The 25,079-nt window shown below is 37.7% G+C and overlaps 1 long non-coding RNA gene across 2 annotated transcripts; it reads left to right on the top strand.

Moving 5' to 3' along the window:
- Positions 1–6,679: 6,679 nt before the first annotated feature.
- On the top strand, positions 6,680–21,982 carry LOC116409752. Of its 2 annotated transcripts, none has more exons than XR_004222006.1 (3): positions 6,680–6,844; positions 8,923–9,114; positions 19,752–20,644. It is a non-coding gene; the product is annotated as an uncharacterized LOC116409752 (long non-coding RNA). The 2 variants fall into 2 exon arrangements; XR_004222007.1 differs by lacking the exon at positions 6,680–6,844 and adding an exon at positions 21,446–21,982 and having other exon boundaries at positions 7,986–9,114; positions 19,752–19,879.
- The last annotated feature ends 3,097 nt before the right edge of the window (positions 21,983–25,079 follow it).

Here is a 25,079-nt window from a genome sequence, read left to right as displayed (position 1 = left end):
ACATTTTTGTCTGATTGTATCATAAGCCAGTTGTCAGTGGGTTGGTAATACAATACCATTTTTTTTATTATGTATCATTTTACTAATTTTACTCATTTAATGTCACTTTGCCAAACCCTTGTAAAAAAAATAGAAATTTACAGTGATCCAGGGGTAAACAATGCCAGTTATTTCTTCTGCTTCCTTTTCAGCCACATACTGTGTTGATTTCAATTTCTGACAGTTTCATCAGTTTATGATTCATTTAACCTAAAGCATTTGAATGGATTTGATTTTTCTGTTTGTCGAATCACTTCCTGACTTGCTTCTGGCTATGCAAGCTCCGATCTAACAGAAGAAATTGTGAATTTAACTACGTTCCATATGATGGCTGTGGGAAGAATCTTGCCAAAGTAGTGATTTAGGTCTCGAATTCTCAACGAGTTAGGGTAGCTTTGAATTATATTCTTTCCAAACATAAACATTCAGACTCAATATGTTTTCAGAAGATTTTGTGAGACACAATTGTGAGGTATAACTGAGTGGTAGAACCTTTGTTTTTGCACTAATGCTAGAGGACTAGATATGTCAAAATTGTTTATTAAACACTAGCTGAAGAACCTTGAAAAGTACTTTGGCTCCTAGGCACAATGGCTGAGAATCAAGTTATTTTACATAAATCTGAAAAGACTTTTGCAATCTTAAGGGGGACCAGTAAAAGTCTTTTTCAAATGTAAACATGAAACCCTAATTTATTATTTTTTTATTAAAAATTCAAACTCTCAACTGTCAATCATAGGTGCAAAGGTGGGCAATCAGTTACTTTCACTTTCATTTCCTAGAAGTTTATACTGAAAAGGATTTGGAATTATTTCTTAGGATAACAACTGAGCCCTATGGCTATGACATTTACAACATTCCATTGTATTCCATTCCGGTGTAACAGGGCGAGGCAAACATTAGTTTAAATAGCAGACAGGAAGAAAATTGTAGACTCTCCGAGAATAAGATTAAGTGATAGAAAATGTTAGCAATAATTAAATAATCTAGGATAAATCTGCTCTAGTTGTTGGGTTTTGTGTCTTTTGGATACCAAATAGAAAAAAAAAATAGGTAAGAAATAAACACCAAACTGCCCATACAGTTTAGTGATTCCTTTAAAGTTTTAATGGCAAGTGTCGCCACACATGCTCTCACAGATACCCAAGCATAACCTTTGTATTGTATGATTGCAGAGTGATTTAATCCACAAAAAATGATGTAGTACGGGGACAAGACACCATACATATTGTTAAGGAGAAGAAAAGTCATTTTGGCATTTTACTGCCAATAGATTAGTAACAATAGTGCAAGCTAGAACACTATATTTATTCTGCAGAAAACTTTACCATACCTGAGTAAAGAAGCTTCCTCTGTTTGTTTAAGATAGCAGCTGCCATTTTAGTTTGGTCTCTTTAGCTTCCTGCCGCTGGTAGCATAGATCACGCATTCTGATGGGGGGGGGGGGGTGAATTCTTATGCATTCTTATGGGAGGGAGAGCAAGTGAAGGAAGAGAGGAGAGAGCTTTGGCCCTGAAATGAAGGATTTTTCTGAGAGAGGAAGTCTAATATGGAAGTACATGTGTACACAAAAAAGGAGACAAGAAATCCTGTGTTTCTTTTGATAGAGGACTCAGTGCAGCTTTTCTGTGACTGCTTATGCTAAGTATTTATGTAGACCTTTCTGAAAAAGCTTACTTAGTTTTTACCATTCTCCTTTAAGTTAGCTAGGCAATGGGTCTGTTTGTTGGCAACACTCAATTGTTGTAGTCTATCACAAGCTGCCAGTGGGGCCTAAAATAGGGGTAGGCGGCAGAAGAGGTACGTGCCTACACCACCATACCTAGGCACCCTAGGCATGTGCCTCTTCTGCCTACCCCTAGTTATGGGTCCACCTGATCAGGATTGCACTGCTTGCCAGTGCGCTGTGCAGCCTTCAGAGAAACACAGAAACATTACATAGCCTCCCCTATATTTGGCACTCTGGTCCACCTCCAGGACTGCTAATGGAGGTTTAACACTGCACTCCAGCGTCTGCTTGGTAGGGTGGCATAGGAATCATTTTCCTTCAATCAAGCATATCAGAAGAATTAATGAGAGTGACCCGAAGGATGGAAGCGCTTTAGTTCAGCTGCTGTGGAGGAATACAGTTGGTGCATAAAAATCCTAATGAGCCTGTAGAGCCTATGTCCATTGGTATTGCTATCCCCAGCCTGCAGCTGTTTTTACATTATAGCCACCAACATGTGTGACTTTTAGAGCCTAGCTATTCATTACAAGTTACAGCACTATTCATACATTTCTGTTTTGATAGGTTACTCTAAGGGGCACATTTACAAAAGCACGAACGCTCGAGCGTTCATGCGAACGCTCCGAGCGTATTTTCGCCGATTTTTTTCGGGCGTCCGCACGACTTTTTCGGACGGCGCACGACTTTTTCGGACGGCGCACGACTTTTTCGGACGTTTGCACGAAAAAATCATCAAGGTTTTACCGCTGTTTACAATTGTTTGGTACGAAAATTTTGTGACTTTCGGATCGCCAATACGATATTATCGTAACTAATACGATTTTTTCGTAAGCATTTTCGTGATATTTTCGATCTTCCGAAATTTTCGTTTCCAATACGATTTTTTCCCATTCGTGATTCGGATTCGTGGATTAGTAAATGTGCCCCTAAGGGTTAGATTACAAATGTGGTTTGTCTTCAAAACACTGATGGCTTGGATAGATGTCCCCAATTGCTGTTAAATTACAGAACAATAAGACTGCATGTAAGCACAGTGACGCAAAACCTAAGGGACTGACGAGCGGAGACGGCCCTGGCCCGGTCCGTCTGTCAAATTTTAAAAGTTTAAAATGTGGCCCCTGAGCCTAAATGTTTGCCCACCCCTGGTTTAGACCCTTTCTTATTCATCTTCAAGTCTCTCATTTAAGAGTTGCTGAAAAAATATAAATAATTCAAACCCCACAAAAAGATAAAATGAAGACCAATTGCAAACTGCCTCAGAACATCACTTTCTATAGCGTACAAAAAGTGAATTGAAAGGTGAACTACCACTAACAGGTTATGCATGAAGTAGTAGGGAAGTGCAATTTTCTAAACAGATTTAGATTGCAGATTTACATTTTAGCAATTAGTATTTACTAGCAGCTGTTAATGTATAGCCCACATTATACTCCTGCCTGCCTTGTACATTGTTTTTGGGAAAAGCAGCATAGGTACATGCTAAGCACAGATTTTTAAAAAAGCAGCTCTCTATAGGCATAGATTTGTTAGAGGTTTTACTTGTACAGGTATCGGACCCCTTATCCGGAAACCCGATATCCAGAAAGCTCCGAATTACGGAAAGTCCGTTTCCCATAGACTCCATTTTAATAAAATAATTCAGAATTTTAAAACTGATTTCCTTTTTCTATGTAGAAATAAAACAGTACCTTGTAATTGATCCCAACTAAGATATAAATAATTGTTATTGGAGGCAAAACAATCCTGTTGGGTTTAATGTTTTATTGATTTTTTAGTAAACTTAAGGTATGGAGATCCAAATTACGGAAAGACCCCTTATCCGGAATACCCTTGGTCCCGAGCATTCTGGATAATGGGTCCTATACATGTACTTAAAAAGGGCGATCATTGTACTGTATATCTATGAGGTGCTGGGCTGTAATTTTTTACATAAAATTTTCTCTATTTCCCTTACCTTATGCTACAGCTAAACTTCTAGCTTCTAGTGAATCATAGAAGCCCTGAATTACAGAAATTGCTGCATGCCCTAGACTAGACTAATGACCATTTCTGTAGAGCTGAACTCTTAAGACTGAAAGAGAATATTACTGAGGCCAGTTGGGATACATCCAAGTACAGGTATGGGACCTGTTATCCAGAATGCTTGGGACCTGGGGTTTTCCGGATAAATTTAAATATTGAATAAATCCAATAGGCTCCAATATGGCTTAATTATATCTTCGTTAGGATCAAGTACAAGGTTCTGTTTTATAATTACAGAGAAAAAGGAAATAATTTTCTAAAATTAAAATTATTTTCTTATAATTTGAGTATTCACAGGAATAAACCAACCTGTAGCCAGCCAGATTGTTTACACAAAATAAAATGCCAACTCTAGGCACAATCAAAGTTAACTTTATTAATATAATTCAAACTAAATATTTAGTACTACTACTATTGTTATTTTGGTCAAAGAAACACTACTCTAAGCACTAAATAACATGTGCCCTTTTGTTTTATGGTGTATTTAAGGTCTCGTTTAGGGCCCTTACAAACTGGCGAAACGCCACATCAAGTCCCCATCCACATGTGTTCAGTGCCTGCATGCACCGGAATGAGTACGGTCCCATCCAGAAGAAAAGGCTATGTTTTGCAATAGAAATGTAGGGGAACACAAGGCGAAACGCCTTGTGTTCCCCTACATTTCTATTGCAAAACATAGCCTTTTCTTCTGGATGGGACCGTACTCATTCCGGTGCATGCAGGCACTGAACACATGTGGATGGGGACTTGATGTGTTTCATCTGCATTTGGCACTAGCATTAAACTCATGAAGGATCAAACACAGGGGGACACAGGAAGAAACGCCTGTGTGTAAAGACCTTAAAACTACAGGCATCAGTAGGATTGCAGTCACATATATTTTTTGAAGTTAGTAACGATTAGATCTGCTCAGTATGGTACAGTTCATAGGTGGCCATTTCAGGCAAAAAGGTCGCCAAACGAGCGGATCTTCAGGTATATTGCCACCCTTACAGCATGCTGCTAAGGGCTAAATTTTCTTTCTCTCTGTAATATAGATTATTCTTGGATCTGATAAAATGTATTGGCTTATAGAAATATGGTGCTGTGTGTAGCAATGGGCTTGTGTATACAGGTATGGGATCCCTTATCTGGAAATCCGTTATCCAGAAAGTTCCAAATTATGGAAAGGCCATCACCCATAGACTCCATTATAAGAAAATAATTCTCATTTTTAAAAATGATTTCCCTTTTCTCTGTAATAATAAAACAGTACCTTGTACCTTATTGGTTTATTCAAGATTTAAATGATGTTTAGCAGACTTAAGTTATGGAGATCCAAATAACGGAAAGATCCCTTATCCGGAAACCCCAGGTCCCAATCATTCTGGATAACAGGTCTCATACCTGTACTGCCAGCTTGTAATAAATAGGTTTTGTTATTTTCAGTATGACACTTCTGACTACAATAAAAATTTATTTAATGCTTTGCACCTTTTGTCAGTTTGCTGCAGCAAGCTGAGCAGTGCCAGAAGTAATATTCAGATTTGTTATACAACTGTAAACAAAACATAAAAGAAACAAGATATTTGACCTAGTCATTCCTGTGAGAGGGCTTCTCTTTTAAGTTATCATTAATTAAAAACACTGTGATTGTGGTCCCTTTGCCAAACTTGAACAAAGTGCTTTTCTCATTCAGTATTGGATCTGGGGTTTGTAGACACAGCACCTAGTAACCATCAATATGAGCAATGATTATTGGTAGGGATGCACTGACTATTTTCGGATTCGGCTGAACCCCAAATACTTTGTGAAAGATTTGGGCGAATACTTAACCAAATCTGAATCCTAATTTACATATGCAAATTAGGATAAGCAAGCATTAAGAAAACAGCGCATATCGAAAAAGTTTCAGCTTCCGTGTTTATTTGACAAAAAGGCCCGTGATTTTAAGGCTGAATCCCGAAAAAAGGCAGAATCTTTGGCGAATTCCAAACCGAATCCTGGATTTGGTGCATACCTAAATATTGGCTTAATAATCGACATTATCAATCAACAGTATTGTTTATTGGGTGGTTTTTCAGTGCAATGTGATTTAAATGGCTGTGAGCTATTCTAGACTGAATAATTCATATGAGAACTAGCATTATTGCCCTCTATTAATAAACAATTGTGGTTGTACTGAAAGATAAAAAAAATACTTTTGGCAACTACAAACTAGCACACTAAGCCATATCTATAAAAAACAAAAAAAAACCGTAGTAATTCTGGGCATTCTCCCATACTAACTGGGCCCTAGGCTTATCATTTTAGATCTCCTTAACTTTGGGAATACTGTAAAAAAGTTATTTTTAAACATATATTGAATGAATCAGTGCCCCCGCTGGGCTCCCCAGGGTCTGCTTCCCTTTTAGTTTTACTCCTGTTCTCAGTGAGGCTCAATAAAGTATTTGACAGGGATGAATGGAGAGCAGTTTTGACATCATTACTCCATTAAATAAATAGTCCCTTAATAGACTAAAGGGTTGTACATTTAAAGCAAAGAAACAATGACTACAGTTATTACTAATGCAATACAAAAAAGTCCTAGTAGGTGAATCAGTGACAAGGTTGAAAAGGTAAAAGTAAAATTAAAGAGCAACCCTCCGGAAATCCAAGATCCTCCTTCCATTACTTTCTGTTTGGATCACATAGATCAAAAGGAGGCCCCAAGGGTTAAAGGAAACAGAAGGAAATGTCTCAGAGCGAATCATCCAGTGAAAGGAGTGACTCAGGCACCATTTGTTGGTGGTCACAAAGGCACGTGCCCCCCACATAAATTCGATCCTTACTGAAAGTAGCATGGCTTTTATATATCAGCTCAGGCATTGTCATTTTTAGAAGATGAATCATTTCCAGTCAGGAATAGCTGCACTCAATGGAATGAGGGTTGTGAAATCCCTGTTTACTTCAGGCTTCTCCAGTGGGTGACTAACAGCACAGCGTCCAAATTATTATCAGAATGAAGTCTGTCATTATCACGGCTCTCAGGGAAATATTATTAGCCTTTGGGTATCAGTGAGGAATGCAGAACTGGTAAGGACCTCTCTTTGTACTATGCACCTTCCTTTGTATTTTTCTGAATTGTAACTTAACTTTTCAGTGGGGACCGTTTGTGTTTAGATAAGGTATACTAACAGTAAAATGTGCCTGGTGACGGTCTCTCAGCAGACATTGTGTAGGTATGAACACATGTAAAGGAGGAAACATGATACTTTGTGTGTGAGTCTGGGAAGCTAAATGCTTCTTACTGGCTTTATAGAGCACAGGAGGCAGTCATAGATGACAGAGAGGCTGTGTGGTACAAGTTTAGATTGAAACAGGCTGGTAGGGAAGAAATGGCATTTGCCCAGGGAAGCTATCATTAATGAGTTTCTGGGGAAGAACCTTGGTAAAAATGACAAAGAACATATAACTTTAACAGTTGCTGTGTATTGTCCCTAAATATTCATATGCTGCAGCATTCAAGCTGTTGTGGGACTGCTTTTCTCTGCATCAAAACAATAACTGAATGAGGAATTAATGGAGTTGTAGTTTAACTAAAGCTAGGGGTTGCATGCTGTGTGTTTTTGTGTATGGACCTTAGATTGTACAGGGGCAGATGAACAGTTCTAAAGTGCTGCCAGACATGTTGTGTTGTAAAAATAAAGCATTATAATAACAGGCATCGCTGTACTCTGTACCTTTCACATCACCATCACTATTGACTGCCGTGGCACCTAGTTCTGTGCTTCTACAAAGTATTGTGTTGTTTTGCATAAAGGGGAACTCCACTCACACCCAACTTTAGCTTTTTAAAAAGTAAACATAATTTCAAGCACCTTACTATATCCATCAATTAAAAATCTGCAGCCTTTTTTTTTTTATTTCAAATGGAATTAGATTATTTGGAACATTTACCTAAGCCTAGCCCAATGTTCTTCTGTTGAATCGAATAACTACTTTGAGATTCAAATAAAATGTAACAGTAGTTGACTGTCCTCAGCCTGCCTTCAGCCTGCATCCTCCAAATCCTGCAATTCCCTGCACATGTGATGTCAATAAGGAAAGGAACATCAGTGTTTTAGTCCCTCCTCCCCTGCCAGGATTTCAGATAATGCAGAAAGAGAGAGAACTGTTTTGCAGCTGGATCTCAGCATATACAAATGGTATTTATTCATACTTTTTGAAGGAACAGATTACAATGATAGGTATATTAGGGGTTTCTGTTGTGTGTAGGGCTCTTTAAGAAATTTTGGTTCCCCTTTAAATACTCCAGGAAGCTAAATTAGGGTACAGTTCAGCCTCTCCTTTACCCTGTAATAACTTACAGGAAGTGTACTAATATGGCATAAAATATTGATGACATTGTAACACATGACTGTCGGTGAGTAGGTGCGGCACCATGCATTTATCATAAGATAATTCACTTGTTCATACGGAAGTATGAAAGATAATACATGGATGACTGCTGGAAGGAACATTATTAGTCTGAAGGTCCTGCACTGAATGCATCAGTTTTCTTTCTTGGAAGAGGCAGTACTGGCAGTTACACTTCAGTTTCCTGTGCTCTTGAAGCCTTTACAATGTTCACTGCAAATGTGAGTAGGTGGAACCTCTTGGTTAAGTAAGAATGTGTTGCGAAATCTTTGGCTCATGTGTTTCTAACCAAGCTCCCTGCAGTCACGGATTGGAGAGCTGGAGTTTATAAAAGTACGGCAGAGCCCTGAGAACCCTTCTCTGTGAAACTAGGATACAGTGCTGGGAGCGCAGGAGATGATGGAGGGCATAACTTTCCTCTCTGCAAAACAAATATGGATTTTTTTTATACCTACTGGTTTGATATACTGATCACTCATTCTTGTATACTATAAATTAATATATGTATATTCTTTTTAATTAACGTTGTATTTCTTAGTAAAGCCAAACATGCTTCTAAAATCACAGAACAATATATTAAGGGAGTGTCTAAAATGTTTAAAATATTTTCCTTGGGATGGAAGACAACATCATTGCGATGAGAATGAAGGACTCCAACCAAATTTTCGATTCATACTGTGTGTGATCTCAGAAATGGCTTGGGTTTTTATGGGACTCTTTTGAATTTAATTCACTTTTGGACTTGTTTTCTACAGATGATGATGAAGTGACCAAGTTTTGAAGAATCAGATAGGATCTAATTGTGGTTTGCCTCTTTGAGGAGGAGACAGAGTAAAGAAAGAGCTGCGGGGCTCCTCAGGGAATCATTTGTTGCACATGTTCAGCAGTCAAGCACTTTCATTTCTCATCAGCACCAATGAGATTTCCCCAGTGGTAAAGTGAAAGAAGTAAGTACATAGCTATATGGTCTGCATCTACAGGCACCCATATGGCATTAATGTCCCGCTCCCAATATAAGCATACTTTGTGACTCTCTGTATAGGGCTATAAAAGACAAAAACACATGAAAGTCATTATGTGTTATGTTTACTTTTCATTTGGTTGTATATGTTTAGTGCTTAGACTTAGGTGCTCTTCCCTGTGCATTGTGTTTTAGTGAACTTTTTGATCATAAAGTAACCACCTCGGAGATAATGAAAAATCTCAACCGGAATACTTTTAAATTACATAGACCGATTCTATTACAAATGTTGTGGTAGATAAGTATCCAGTTATGTTATGTTGAACTTGCTTGCTTGCAGTAGTGTTGGTACTACATGTATATTTATTTGTAAATTATAGTACAGGAATGGGATGTTATCTGTAAACCTGTTACCCAGAAAGCTCTGAATTATGGGAAGGCCATTTCCCATAAACTCCATTTTAAGAAAATAATTTGCATTTTCAAAAACGATTTCCTTTTTCTCTATTGGGTTTATTTAATGTTCAAATGATTTTTTAGCAGAAAAAAATCCCTTATCTGGAAAGCCTCAGGTCCTGAGCATTCTGGATAACAGGTCCCATACCATTTCTTACCTCAGAAATTTAGAAATTTAAGTTTAGGTGTTTCAAGAGGTACAACTTTGTATTTTGCTTATGGCTGAGACCACCTGTGGAAAAGTAGAGCATGCTATACAGTCTTGTCACATTAAATAGTTCCTGTCTCTTACTAAGAGTTTATTTAACCTTCACTAATTTATTAATGTTGTTTCCTTTCTTAGTTAGTATAGAGTATTGTTTATAGATTATTTGTGTACAGTAGCGTGTCCAGTCAGTTAGTGACTTTAGCATTATTTTCAATTGTACTGAATGGAGCAGTCACTTTTTGTTTTATGCATGCATGCAAACACTTCTGGGCGCACCTTAAAATCTGTGCAGAAAGCAAAGTTACCAACCGGAACCAAAAACTGTGTTACTATTTACTTGGTGCATGTCATTTGCATGTGCAAGAACAACATGATATGGGTACCCTGGGAGTAACATCTTCTCAAACAGGTGTTATATTCATGGCTCCTTTGCAATGTACATATTTTACAATTCATGAAATCTAGCTAAATTGGTACAAACTAGAGCCCAATTTTGTGCTTTCCCCTTACCCTGTCATTTGCAAATAAGTTTTTTTTGAGTACCTTAAGGATATTTTTAAATCGTAACCCCACAAATAGAATCTAAGTTAGTGCACATTTTTGTTCCAATTAAAGATTGGATCTAACAGAATCCAGTTAAAAGAGAACAAAACCCCCACCCTAAGTTGTGCCAATGTTTCCTAAAGGCTATCATTGCCTGCTTCGAAAAGTCCTTGGGCCTACCCATAATGGCGCTATAACTGCAGAGTTGTGTAACTGGGTTGGTGGCCAATTCCTATGCAGTTTCTGGCTTCCAGACAGCAGTCAACGACCAGAATCATTCGCAGTGGATGCCAGCACCAGTTTGACTTCTACTGCATATGCTCCTGGCTGGCAATCTTATGGTGGAACATAGCAACCCCTTTGTGCAACTCTTCAGTTCCAGCAGTAGTACAGGGATTATTCAGGCACTGATACACATTGGGCAGGAACAGGAGGATCTTTGTGTAGGGGACAAAAAAAAACCTGTAGTGGGATTTTAGTTTTTAAATAATTTGAAACCATATTAAAATGGATTCCAGAGCTGTTAACATACTTAAACTAGTGTTTAAGTCATTCCTATGTTCCTATTGGCGTAAGAAAACCCAGAATTTACCACCACCTCTGGGGCAGGCAGTAGCTCCAGGTTTCCCTCCTAGTCTATACTGGGATGCAAAATAGGCCCTGGCTATAGTTGCTGTCTAATTCAAATCAAATCACTATGGCATCTTACAGCTGCACATCTTCCAAGAATCCACAGATTATCAGTCCAGGCCTGGTTCCATCAGCGCCCTGCAGTTCACTCTCACACTATACACCAGAAATATTTGGAGCAACTGCACCTAATTCGCACATGTGCAGTTGTGGGGAAAATTGCATTGTGGGAAAAAATATTTGCACTTAAAATTGCACTTTGCTCACTGCACTTGTGGATGTACATGTGCCCTTTTGTCTTTAATGGGGTTTTCTGTTCATATATATATTTTTTACATGTGTTTTTATTTGCATATTATTTGCATTTTATCTGTATATAAAATGTCCCATGTAATACAAGTCATATATTAAATATGATTACTATTGAGAAAATAGACATGTACACAGCATCTTCATTGTGTTTATTACTTATGTTAACAGGGACAATTTAGTGCATTAGAATTTTTTACTGCCTTATAGTATGTGAAGACTACTAAAACATGCATACACAGCACACGATTCTGAGTTTGTCTGCAACCTGGGAACCATCTGCATGTATGTTCTTCCTAACAGCTTAAATACCACCTGGTGGAAGATTGCTGTGCAGAAGGCCTTTCCAATCAGAAGTGTCTTGCATAGGGGGTCTTCTTCTCTTCTATATCACTGCCATGTCACTACATTTGGCTCTAGATGAACTGAGCAGCTCCCAAGCCTAGTCCTGTGTGAACTGCTATAGACTGACCATCTGGGAATATACTGTTTTCCAGACATTAATCTGACAGGTGATCGTTACACAGATTCACCCTGCAAGTTTTTACAGGTTGTCTCACCATGTCCAGACACCATTTTGTGGGTGTTAGGTCCAGCCTTTGGATTGTGCTAGAGTGCAAAGAATTACCAGCAAAACACAATTGAAAACGCCATAGGCCATGCATCAGCACGTGGCGAATTTTGGTATTGTTTTTCTCTCTGGGACAACCAGTTAGAGACATAATGCAACAACTGGTAAATTAACTCGGCTGCACCTGTAGGTATCATGAAAGTAATGTGTTCCTGTGGCACTTGTCATAGCATTGCACTAAGATCAGGGTGCCCTTTGGAGCCAAGTGCAGTGGCATGACAGTAGTGGAAGGTAAGGATTCCCTATCTAAAAGACTTTTATTTGGATGGACTTGCATAACCCCTGAGCTTCCCCACTTTGCAGTGATCTTTAAAAAGGGCTTGAGGGGAACCCTGGGCTCTCTACTATTTTTTAGAGAGACTTTACAACTTCTTTAAGCATAAACTGGTTTACACATCAGAGATAAGGGTAATTAATTCAGATACTATGGTCTACACCTGGAAACTCTTATCATTGACAGGTAAAGTTCAATTAATCATGTAGCCAAGGGAGTGCCAACAGATTCATTCAGTTGGGTATGTATTATAATTGGATGTTTCCAATCCTGCATCCTAAAACTCTTTTTAACATCTCATCAAACTAAAACAAACCACACAGGTAGAAAATGACAGATTGTATGATGATGCCTTAGGCAAATGACTTCTGGGAAGGGAGTTTTATTGTGTGCTATTATGTGGGCCATACTATAATGAAATGTACAATAGTTTAGATTGCTAATGCCATACACAGCATACATTAAATATTCTACATACCAGTAATTTTTTTACATAATGCATGTAGGTTCAAGTATGGGTATTTTATGTTATAAAGTAAAATGAAAAACACAAATCTTTGTTCTACAGACCTAGCTAAAAACATGTGGCTGTATACTTCAGAATGCTTTTGCTCTGCTTTAAGTGTTTACTGGTTTAAATGGTGAGCATTGCATACCCCTCTATATGATTCAGACTAGAGTATTACAGTGTTATAAAGATTAATTGAGTTTGGTTTGAACTATATAGAAAAGAACTGCATCAAAAACGTTCCAAAGTCCTTTCTGTCTCCAGGATATCCAGGAAGTTAAAGTGAGAGCTCTTGTGTTACTTGTTTGAACATAGACACAAACAACTAATATTGTAGTTAGTGCCAAGCGTGGGTGGTGAGGTCAGAGGCAACTTGATTATAGTAGTTGCTACGTGGGTGTAATAAACTAAAGAAAAGGAAAGGGTGTGGAGAAATGATACAGAGGAAGAAAGATTTTTCTTATAGGAGCTGCGATATTTTCCCACTGCAATGTAAAAGTGGTTGTATTCAAAAGATATAAGGGGTCATTTACATAGTGCAAGCGCAGTTGTGGTCATCCAAAGTTTGATGAACTTGTTTAAAAAAAAAAATCCATTCATAGATACAATGATGTTGGAATTAGGGGAAACAACTCTGCATTTTGCAGGAATAAAAATGCGCAGTTGTATCCAAAATTGTACACTGTGGTTCGATACGTAAATGACCCATATACTAACAATCATTTAGGTTGAAAAAATACACATATGCATCAAGTTCAACCTTTTTGTCTAAACATACCTTGGATCAACTGCTGTTGATCCAGAGTAAGGTGGAAAAGCCCATCTGAAGACTTTCCAATTTGTCTCAAAGGGGGGAAAGTCCTTCCAGACTCCAAGATGGCAATCTGACCAGTCCCTGGATTAACTGAATGTGCTAAGAGCTAATTTCAGTATTTTCTCATTTGCTAAAAAGTCATCCAACCCTTTCTTGCAAGTATCTAATGCATCTACCAGTACACTTTTTTTTATTTACCAATGTTATTTTCATCATGACTGTTAGCTGTTTTTTTCCATATATTGAAATTGCTAATCAAAATAAATGAATGTGTCTGGAATCATGTATACCAGTTTAAATTATTTTACTTCATTATGAAGGCTAAGAGGTATTTCGGTTGGCGTATTTGTGCTTATGCTTTTGTGTGAGAACTAAACCCTAAAAACTAATATGGCTAAAGAGGTTGTATTTTGTATTTATATACTGCACCAGCCTAGATGTTCAACATATCTCAAATACTAACAATCCAGGCCTTCATGGAACTTGCCATCAGATTTTGTGAGTGTCTGTGGCACTGGAAATGTTCAGCATGCATCAAGCAGCTGTTGAGAAGCTATGCTAGGAGATGTGCAAATTATCAGCGCAAAATGAAGTTCATCTTTCACAGAAGTTGATGCTACAGGGCTGATTATTAAATTCAGAGGCAAATGTCACTCACTCAGCTGAGAATCTGACCTAATTACAAATCAGCCTTATACTGTTATTTTACATTCTATATATACAGTATATTGTGAGTCGGCCCCTAAACTCAATACCTGACATCAGCAAAGAGCATGTGAATCAGCAGAAAAGATGATAGGGAGCTACTGGGGCATCTTTGGGGGCACGGATCTTCCCTGCTAAAGGGCTGCCTTGGGCTGGTATATAAACCCAAAACATGAAAATTCTAGCCTACTTCTTTAGTTAAACTTGTTATGTTCTCCTTTAAGCATTACACACAGGAATTGCACAAACTATTACCAGTGGTTACCTACACTTATAGCGCTTAGGTCGCCATGGCAGCCAGTGACGCCAGACAACTGCAGGAAACTAGCTCAATTTGATTTATACAAACCCTTCATAACTGCTTATGTTAAGACAAAACATCTGCTTCTAAATATATCAGAGGAGTGATCCTATCTCATGGCAAAGCAAGTAAGATAAAATCTACAAATTTGTTTAACTGACTGGTGAGGGACTCATTCTCTTACATGATGGTTCTTTGGGGTCAGGATTGTGAAAACTCTTTTTTTGATTATAATTCTCCTCAATCAGTGCTCCCTGGAGTAAATTGCACGTTAAACACCTTTCATTAAAGGTACTTATTTTGTTCCTTGTGCTTCCGTATATTTGCCCTTGGTGTTGCTCAGTGCTTCCTATGTTCTGTTCAAAATCAAGCACTGCACCATATGACACAGGGGAACCCTGAAGCTACTGTCAATTCCTGACCAGGTGGTGGCTGCAGGGTTCCCTTCCAGACCAGTGTCAATAGGAGCAGTACCTTTGTACTTGCGCACTGAACACAGAAATTATGTCAGATGGACTTCTGCGCAGTTGTGTCAGATTTGTGACGAAATGTGAGAGCAGTTCATCAGACATAATTAAATCAGGCGCATCGCAGCAACTGGAATTCTGGAAAAACCATTCTGCATTGCAGAAAAAAACATGGCAATTGCACTCGAAATTGCATTTTGCTCACTACATTTATGGATGTTAATGAGCACTTTAGCCTTTAGTTTCCATAGGCAGCAATACAGTGCTACAGATATATGACTGGTCTCTCCCTATGCTGTCTTCTCTGTGCAGCAGGAGCCAGAAAGGAAAGCTATCGTTATAGTGGGTGCTTAATAATTGTTTTTAAAAATGTGAGTTATTATTTTTAGATTTTTTCTTTCTGTAAGCAAACTCAACCATGTTGTTTATTACTAGCTCATAGTTACTTCAATTTTAAATATGTGTTCTGTAGTTGTGATGAAACAGAGAGTGGTTTCATGTTTACTACCAAGAGACTGATCTTGAGAGATGCACCCCAATAAGGTAAACTTTCCACAATAGTTATAATGTGTGCTGTCTCAGTTGCACATTTTGCAAATTAATACAGAAACTGGCATTTCACATACATATGAACAATAATCTCTGTTTTTTCTAATGTACACAATGCACATGTTTCTGTGTGTAGAGGGATTGGTTGGCCCAAATAAGTATTTGATTATTCATACAGCTGTTACTTTCATTCCTATAGAGCAGCAGGCAAACTAGCACAGCATTCTTAGATTTGTAAATCCATTTAAAGGAGAAGTAAAGCTTAATTAAAGAAGTAGGGTAGAACTGTTGCATGTTATGTTTTTGGTTTCTGTACCAGTCCAAAGCAACCACAGGTCTTTAAAGGGGAAGATCTGTATCTCTGAAGATGCCCCCAGTAGTTCCCCATCTTCTTTTCTGCTGTGCTGCTGTCAGTTACTGAGCGTAGGGACCGACTCACAATATACTGTATATATAGACTATAAGTGTATGCTATAAGGCTGATAAATTATACAGATTATTAGTACACAGCGGTTCAGAGATCAGTGCAGTTTGCATCAGAAATTAATAATCAGCCCTAAAGTCCCAGTTTATATGGCATGCAAAGCTCATTTTCTGCTTGATAATTTGTGATGGCCCCTAAACTTAGCTTCTCAACACTTGCTCAGAGCTCACTGAGCATATGAGTGTCACTGACAGAATCCAAGATGGTGACCCCCTGTAACAACTTTGATGGCCTGGATAATTACTACTATAGAGAAGCTGAAACTTTACACTGGTGCAATAAGTTCAGTATAAAAAATATGGCATTTCTAGCCATATGCATTTTTAGGGTTTGCTTCTCCTTTAAGTGAATGATTTGAAATTTTACCGCTTGGCATGAGAAAATGAATTTTAATGAGCACTAAGCTTTTTGTCACAAGTTACTTCAGTGACTTATTAATACACCTACAAATTTTCTCAAGTAACCCAGTTTTCATTGTCATTGTCAAGAACTTGCATCCCTTGTTTTGTCTTTTGACATTTGTAAAATATTAAAAACAAATACAATTCTGCTATTCATGTACTACTAGTAATTATTAGAATTCACCAGGGGCGCCTGTAAATGTTTGTTATATATTGGTGTGGGTGTGGACTACGCTTGCGATTTTTAGTGTTACCATGTCTAAAATGGTTTCTTTATGACAGTGGATCCTCTAGTCAACCCTTTTCTCCATGCCTGTTCGGGCAGGAGATGACAAGATCTAAACCGCCTGGCACAAAGGCAGCTGAAGATTTTATTACAAGCCGAATGCATTTTTGTTTTAGTCCATGGAATGTAACGAGATTGTGTAGGTCATGTTCTGAGGTGTGTCATTTATAAGACAATTATGTATTTGTAGTCATTAAAATTCTTTGCATACTTAATAGGTGTTGCTGAGGTAACCAACCTTTAGAGTCTTGGCTTTTACTGATGTAGTTACTGTACAGCTCATTGTAGGTCAGAATAAATAGTTATTACTTGCCAAGCAGAATGGCAAAAGTACCAAGTGGTTATAGCAAATGTTTATGTCATTGTGACTGTCAAGATACCCATTATTCTGAATTTTCAGTTAAGGCTATAAACATAGCTATCATAGTCTTTCTGTCCTGTACAAATTCATTAGGGGGCAGCATTATGCAGAGAATTGTAGCAGAATCAGTGAAAATCCTTTGATCTTATGGCAGCTATGTACCATCTGTAAGCAGACTTTGTATTAACCACTGCATTGACCATTACTGATTCAGGCTCCATCGCTGCCCGGCACCCTACCCTCAACCTGCTCCTACCATTTTTGCACCCCTACAATGGTGAGGAGGGCCTTCATCTTTAGTGTGGAGAGCTCATTTGCTCTCTCTTCTAGAACTGCACTAGAAATACCAAGTTTTGAGCTTAAAGCTACCACAAGTGTTTTTTTTTCTGACCCTAGTAACCTCTGGGGCACTTCCGTGTAAGTTTCTTGGTGTGCCTCATGGCATGAGTGCCCCTGGTTTTCAACATCATCTAGGTTTTTATTACATTTGTGCTTCCAGTAGCTATGGCAGAAAATGGTCTATAACATCTCTTGTTTTGTCAGTGCCCTTTTTCTTGCCAGATATTGTGGCAATATAAGTTCAAAAGACTCATTTACAAAGTAAATGCAAAATGTAGAATTTTCTATAGTAATTTATAGACACAAAAAATCACGTGCCACAAGTTCCTTGCTATTTGCCAACATGGTAGCAAATTTGAGGTCCGTATAGCTTAATACCTAATGTTAATACGAGGTTTTTCGGTGCTTTGCACCTTATAGAACAAAGGGAGCACAAAAACTACTCTTCTGTGCTTTTAAAGGGTAATAGTTCACCTTAGGATTAACTGTTACTTTGATTTATACAGAGAAAATTCAGAAACAATGTACAACTGGTCATCTTTCTCTGTTTTTAATGGTTTTTAAATTATTGTCTTTTCTACTCTGCATCTCTGTACATGTGCAGGCACATGTAGCCGATATCCGCATAAAAACACGAGAAAATGCAAACCCCTGCAGGGTTGGTTGGGTGGTTAAATAGCTGCTTAGCAATTGTAAATTCTAGACTAAAGAATAATATTATTTACATTTACATATAATGTTGAGAGGTAATATGAAATGTTTCTAAGTATTTTTCCATAAATGTTTTTTAATATTAGAAAGTATCAGAAAACAAAGTCATCCTTTGGAGCTCGCTTTCTATTCATAGGGCATGTGGGCACCTGTGAAAAATCAGATGCCAACTGCCATGTTCCTCCCTACTATATATAAGCTTATGTGGTCATGCCATTTAAGTGGTTTGTGAGGGATGCATCTATTGATTGAGCTGTCCAGAAGTTCAAAGTGCATGAATGGGCATGGAACTGCAAACATTGAAATCTGTGGTCCACAATAAGTATTTGGCAATCTCACCTTCCAGTTATGGTTTCATTTTTCAATTTATAGACAAATAAATGTGATAATAATTTTAAAGGGGAACTCCACCCAAACACAACTAAAGCTTTTTGAAAAGTAAACATAATTTCAAGCAAGTTTGCAATATACATCAATTAAAAAATATGCAGCTTTTCATGATTTTAAATGCAATAAAATGGTTTGGAACAGTTACCTAAGCCTGGCCCCCTGTTCTGCTGATCTGGCTGACTGCTTTGAAACTCTAAAGAATGAAACAGTAGTCGACTGTCTTTAGCTTGCAACCTCCAAACCCCACAATCCCCTGCATATGTGATGTCAATAAGGAAAGGAACATCACAGTGCAAAGCAGTGTGGGTTATGTAGTTCCTGCATGCTGTTTGTAAGCTGTGGAGAAGTTGTTACATTTTGTCCTTCCTCCCCTGCCAGGATTTTAAATGATGCAGAAATAGAAGCACTGTTTTGCTGCTGGATTCAGCATATAAAAATGGAATGTATTCATACTTTTTGAAGGAACAGATTACATTGATAGGTTTATTAGGAGTTTCTGTGTTGTGTGGGTCTCTTTAACACATTTTGATTAGGAAGCCAGGCTTCCCCTGGTAACATTTGCAGTATTTGAGCACTGATCTTTGCAGTATATAGTTTTTGTCCATGGGGGTAGGTGCTGGAAATAGGTTAATGCAAGATTATACTTACTTATGGACTTTGATCATCTAGAAGCAAAGCTGATACTGGCAAGTGTTCTTTTCTCCTTAAAACTACTATGATATTCAGTTGTTCAGAGACTAAATGTGCAGGACGTAATGCAGGTTTGCCAACATGTGTCCTCAGCTGCCTCTAAGGGATTTCCTTTGCATGAAAAGACACGTTTAAGTAAAAACCAAGCACCTGCAGATTATACTGAATATTTATTAAGAAATAACAGTGCAGTTTCGATTGTGCCAATTCCATTTTTTAAATCCTACTACACCTTGTAGTGTAGTAGTCACTTTTAGCTAACACACTGAGTATCAGCAATGCATCTGCAGAAAGAAGACTTAGAAGCTTACTGTCTGTGTTACCCAAAATTCTTAAAGGCTGTGTGGGCAAAAATCTTTTTTTATTTATTTATATAAGAAATGCTAAGTATAGTGCTGTACCCATCATTGTGGTTAGTCTACGTGCAGAGTTTTTTTTTTTGTTATCAATCCATAGCTAAAGAAAACTAGTTATGTATACTGATGTATGCTGTATATATGAAGGTGTCCCAAGTATCAATCAAGGCACCAAACTAAAATACTGCAGTTTTTTTTTTCTTTTGGCAGGTCAGCCCAAGATTCCTACAGATAACAAACTCCCTCATGGAGTGATGGCTGGGCAGAGGTTATTTTGCCAATAAGTGAGTATGTGCTATAGCTTCAAGGCTTTTGACTTTAAAAGAAAAGAATTAAAGGTAAGAGCAGATTTAATAATACTGATAAGTGCATGGTGACATGGGGTACACATAACTGAGAGAATGGGGATGTATGAGTATGGCTCATTTTATAGATTTTTTTACAGGCTGCTACAAATATTTTTTAAAACATTATCTAAACATTAATAAATACAATGTTGATTTACCAGTGCTGCTGCCATGAGGAGAGTTGAGAGACTCGCTTCAGGCAGCAGCGCCCAGCAAAAGGTCGCTACTGGTAACTTTTGGGTCAAAAGTTGGCCCAAAACTATGGATTTGTTTGTGAATAGTAATAGTACAAGCCCTATTTATATTATTATGTTAACCATATTTTATATTGCCCCTGCAGCTGAAGCCCTAAAATTAGATCTTAGGCTAATGGCTGCAATAAGCCAACTGAAAAGCCCTGCATATGACTTTCAGTTCCAGTTATTCCTTATGATCCCAATCAGGGAAACGTCAACCAGGTTTTGATACCTATTTATTTATGGGAACTTTACCCAAGAAATTAGTAATTTAATTTAAGGGGGCATGGTAAACAAAACAATTGTCTTGTTTTTATGGCCTCTGGGCAACTTTCTTTCTTGTACGTGCACCTGCTTCTGTAAGGTGCAAATTTTGCAGCTCCAGAATTGTTCATCGTGTATGGGGCAGAACCTAAAACCTATAGTCATCCACTAGTTTACAATTCATTAGCTGCTAGAACAGCGGTTCTCAACCTGTGGGTCGCGACCCCTTTGGGGGTCAAACAACCCTTTCACAGGGGTCACCTAAGACCATTGGAAAACACATATTTCCGATGGTCTTAGGAATAATTTTATGGTTGGGGGTCACCACAACATGAGGAACTGTATATATATATATATATATATAAGGGAGCAGAGCACAGTTGCTTTCCCAAGGGGCCAAACACAAGTGCTCTGTAACTTGTGCACTAATTTGCACCCATATATCCTGTATCCTGCAATCATGAATTACCTCTTTAATATTTATAATTAGGCTTGAGTAACATGGAAAAGTCTGCAGTGGAGTGAAACTCTGAAGGTCATTATTGGGCCATGTATTTCCTAAAGCAGAAAGCTCATAATTGGGTGTGTCTGTGTGTCAAAACAGTTTGGGTGACTGTTAAATAAGCTGTGTTTGTTGAGCTGTATTCAACAGGAAACACTGAATAAGCTAAATAGACACTGTATGGTTTTAAACATGTAATTTCACCAACTGAAAGCTTTATACTAACAAAAGAAAGTACTGCTGACAGACAGCCTGGACAGTTTAATTATGGCCAACAACAGGGATAAGTTCACAGTGTTGTGATTAGTTAATGTGTTGTAGAACTGAGTAGCTACACTACAACACTGTCATATTACCTTGGTAAGGAGGTTCATTTTGTTCCCAAATATATGCAGATAGAGTAGGATTTTATTCTGCAGCACAATATATTTTAGGTTTGTTTCATAAGATATGCCGTTGGCAGCATGGTGGCACAATGGCTAGTCTGATTTTTTCATTATACTGTTTAGAGTTACAGTACTTTTATTTATTAATTTATTTTAACCTGTATTGTAGGTGGACTCCTTATTGAAAATGTCAGTGAAGAAATCGTCATGGTAAAAAGCTGTGGGAAAACTGCTTTGAGGGAAAGGCTCCAGACATCTTTAAAGAAAACCCACTCCACATTCTTGTCACTCCTGTTTAGAGTAAATACCATACATTAGATTGCCTCCATAAGGACAGCATCCCCCTTAAGCACTCTATGTAGGTCAGGAAATTTGGATCATTATTTCTAACAGTAAGGGGTGAAGGGTCTGAATTTGAAGGGCTCAAACTGTGCTGCAGTAGGATGTGGAGGACCCCAGTTAGTTGTATTTGCAACAACAAGTCTCTATTAAGTGACAACACAGAACAGATCTGTGTTGTATATTATTTGTAGTAGTTCTGATAGCCTCACACTAAAGTCACATTGTGAGTAACAGAAATACAATGAATTTCTGTGTTCCGGGTATAGTAGTGTTAAGTGCGGGTAGGTATATCTGTTTCCAAATATTGTTTGAAAGATACCAGAGATACTATAACTATATATATATATATATATATGTTATACATATATACACATTATATATATATATATATATATATATATATATATATATATATATATATATATATATATATATATATATATATATACTAGAGATACTAGATACTGAGATTCTAGAACATAAAACTGTGCCACAGCTGCAAAGTTCTCCACACAATAAATATTTCCTTCTTTTTCACGCTCTGGTATTTGCACTGCAAAAATCCCAGCTTTACTGGATGTGTCCTGGAATCATTTCCAAGTATTTTAGGGACTTTTTAGGATTCTTTAGAAAAAAGGCCATTTTATGTGTAAGTCCAAGATGTTCCTAAGGAAGGCACCTAGAGTAGATTTGGGCCAGCATTGTTTGTTTTTATTTCTTTGTGAATGTCATGCCCAGGGGTGCTGCAGCCATGAGGCAAGTTATGAAGAAAGACTGGCCAAGTTGGGTATGTTTACGCTTAAGAAAAGACACTTAAGGGGTGATAACTATGCATAAATATATACAGACACAAGGGCACCCATTTTTATTGGAAGAAAAGTGGTTCCCTCTAAATAAACGGAAAGGTTTTTTCAGAGTGAGAGCAGTAAAGTTATAGAATTCTCTTTCTGAATCAGTCGTACTGGCTGATACATTAGATAGCTTCAAGAAGGGGTTGGATGGTTTTTAAGCAAGTAAGACAATACAGGGTTATGGTAGATAGCTCATAGTACAAGTTGATCTGGGGGCTGATTCTATTGCCATCAGACAGGAAGGATTTTTTTCCTCCTCTGAGGCAAATAGAAGAGGCTTCAGAAGGGCTTTTTGCCTTCCTCTGGATCAATTAGCAGTTAGGCAGGTTTCATATAGACATAAAAGGTTAAACTTGATGGAATTGTGTGTTTTTTCAACCCAACTTACTACGTCTTCAGTGTGGTATTTTAATGGCATCCAGTTGCTGGCAGCATTTCATAAACATATGGAACATTTCCCTATGTGGCCACAATAGTACATTTATATCATTTTACATGTTTTTATTTTATATATTTATGGTGAATTTCAGCAATTTTCTGCAATACAGTTATTAAGAAAGCCGTTTAATGTGCACAAAACGAAGGATGCTTGCCTGCCTGTCCTTTACTGATTTATAGTGCTAAAGAAAAAAAAAAACCATGTGCCATAATCTCCATTAAGGTATATCTTTATAGCAGAGTGTAAATGTATTGATCACTTCATTTCTTTCTCTTATAACAAGACTGTCATTGTAACACTACCAGTGTAAGCAGCTCACCAATCATTCCCAGTATGGCGTTTAGCTTTCATGCGATTATACAGCGCCCTTTTGTGGCAGTTTCAAGAAATAGCAACATGATTAGATTTTTTGCAAAGAAATTCTGGTATATTGCTGTGCACCATGTTTAGCTGCTCCTCATTATATAATAAGCTTGGCACATAAACATCCACCACAACTAACTCAAAACTCATTTTTGGTAATTCTATAACATTCATTCTTTGTTCCTTTTTAGTTTGTAAACTCGTTGCTTGGGAAGGGGTTAACAAGACATTCCTCTAATCATTGTTTTTGAAGGGATTATGCAAACATGAACTAAATGGAACAACTAAGTGAATGGAACAAGCTGTTCCTCTTTGGGCCCTTTCAGACTCTGACCTCACAGGGAAGGGCAATCTGTCCAAGTGCACAAGAGGAAGTGAAAAGGGATCCTGAGTAGGCAGAGGCCAAAGAGTAGCTATAAAGTGTCTTGTGAATACATACATACATACATTTATATATAATAACAGTCCCTAGAGATTTTCAAGTGTATATCTAAGTTATATGTTTTATTTTCTGTTTTCTATTGCATGATCATCTGCTTCATCAGATTATATTCCATCCATTCTACAGATAGACGCAATTCTTTTTCTCAGTACTTGTTTGTGTACCAGTGCTGGATTCCTAAGGGGGGAGAAGCTTTCAGTGTTGCCAGAATTGCTTCTAGTATTAACCTGTAATTTCTTTACAGCTATTTTTATTCCTTCTATGCTGAGTCACAGTAACACAGTCAGCAGGGTTATTTACTGAATGTTGTCTCCTGACTGGCACGTGGTATTAGAGTAGGACATACACAGCACAGGCAGAGCCAAGGACAATATAAACTCTGCCACCGACGCAGCATCAGTTTATTCTCATCTTTCTAAAGGACATGGAAACCCTTAAAAAACAAACCTTGTCTAGTGATAGGACACACTTCCCGTTACTGAACCGAAGCTTGTATCTTCTGGAAATCCCCTTACATCAAAGAGAACCGGACTCGCAAATATTCCAATTCTTTATACCCTTGAAGGCCTTTTTTTTCTGTTGACATCATTGACGAGACCTGTTTTTCCCTGCTGCTGAGCTTGCTATTCAAACAATAGATTTTTTCTTCCCTACCAACAATACAACACACTTCATAAGACATGGTCTTAGGGGTCATTGATGAAATGGTTGCAGACGCAAGCAACTGCGTCATCAGAGCTCTATCAATTTTCTAAAAACTGTGTATGTGCAACAAAACAAGCCCAATTGTGTTTTAAAAAGAAAGCAAGAAACTTACATCATCCACAAATTTTTATTTATTTTTTTAATTGTTTAAAGCCGCAGCCACAGGCTTGATCTTTCTTTGAATGTTGGCCCAATAGGCATTAGTACCATTTGCAAAGATTAATATTATATAATTATATAAGATGGGGAATATCAGAGTACATACTCACATTTTCTTCTATATACAAAAGAAAGAGCTACATTGGCAGTAATGGGTAATTCCCCCATCCAGCAGTAGCTTTAACAAATGTCATACAGTATTCCTACAGATTTTTATGCACTGCATAGGTCCTTGGGCTGCAACCTTCTGATTTTATATGGCCATGCAGCTCCTCATTTATGTGGTGGTTGATGCTAACAAACTATTTGAGATTAAATACATGTTTCAGTGTAGATGGTTGTTAATACAAATACCAAACAAATACTGTTAGCCTTGTTTGCATTCATTGTGCTCTGCATTTCATTCCACCAATCTTGAGTAACATGGATTCCACAACGTTTTATGGATCTCAGAAGAATGATAAATGATGTTACAGGAGAACTAAGAGTGAAAGTCACTTTT

Source organism: Xenopus tropicalis, chromosome 3, assembly GCF_000004195.4.
Source record: "Xenopus tropicalis strain Nigerian chromosome 3, UCB_Xtro_10.0, whole genome shotgun sequence".
In the NCBI taxonomy this organism is placed as follows: domain Eukaryota; kingdom Metazoa; phylum Chordata; class Amphibia; order Anura; family Pipidae; genus Xenopus; species Xenopus tropicalis.
The sequence above is the reverse complement of the archived record's forward strand: the minus strand, read 5'-3'. Positions and strand labels throughout refer to the sequence as shown.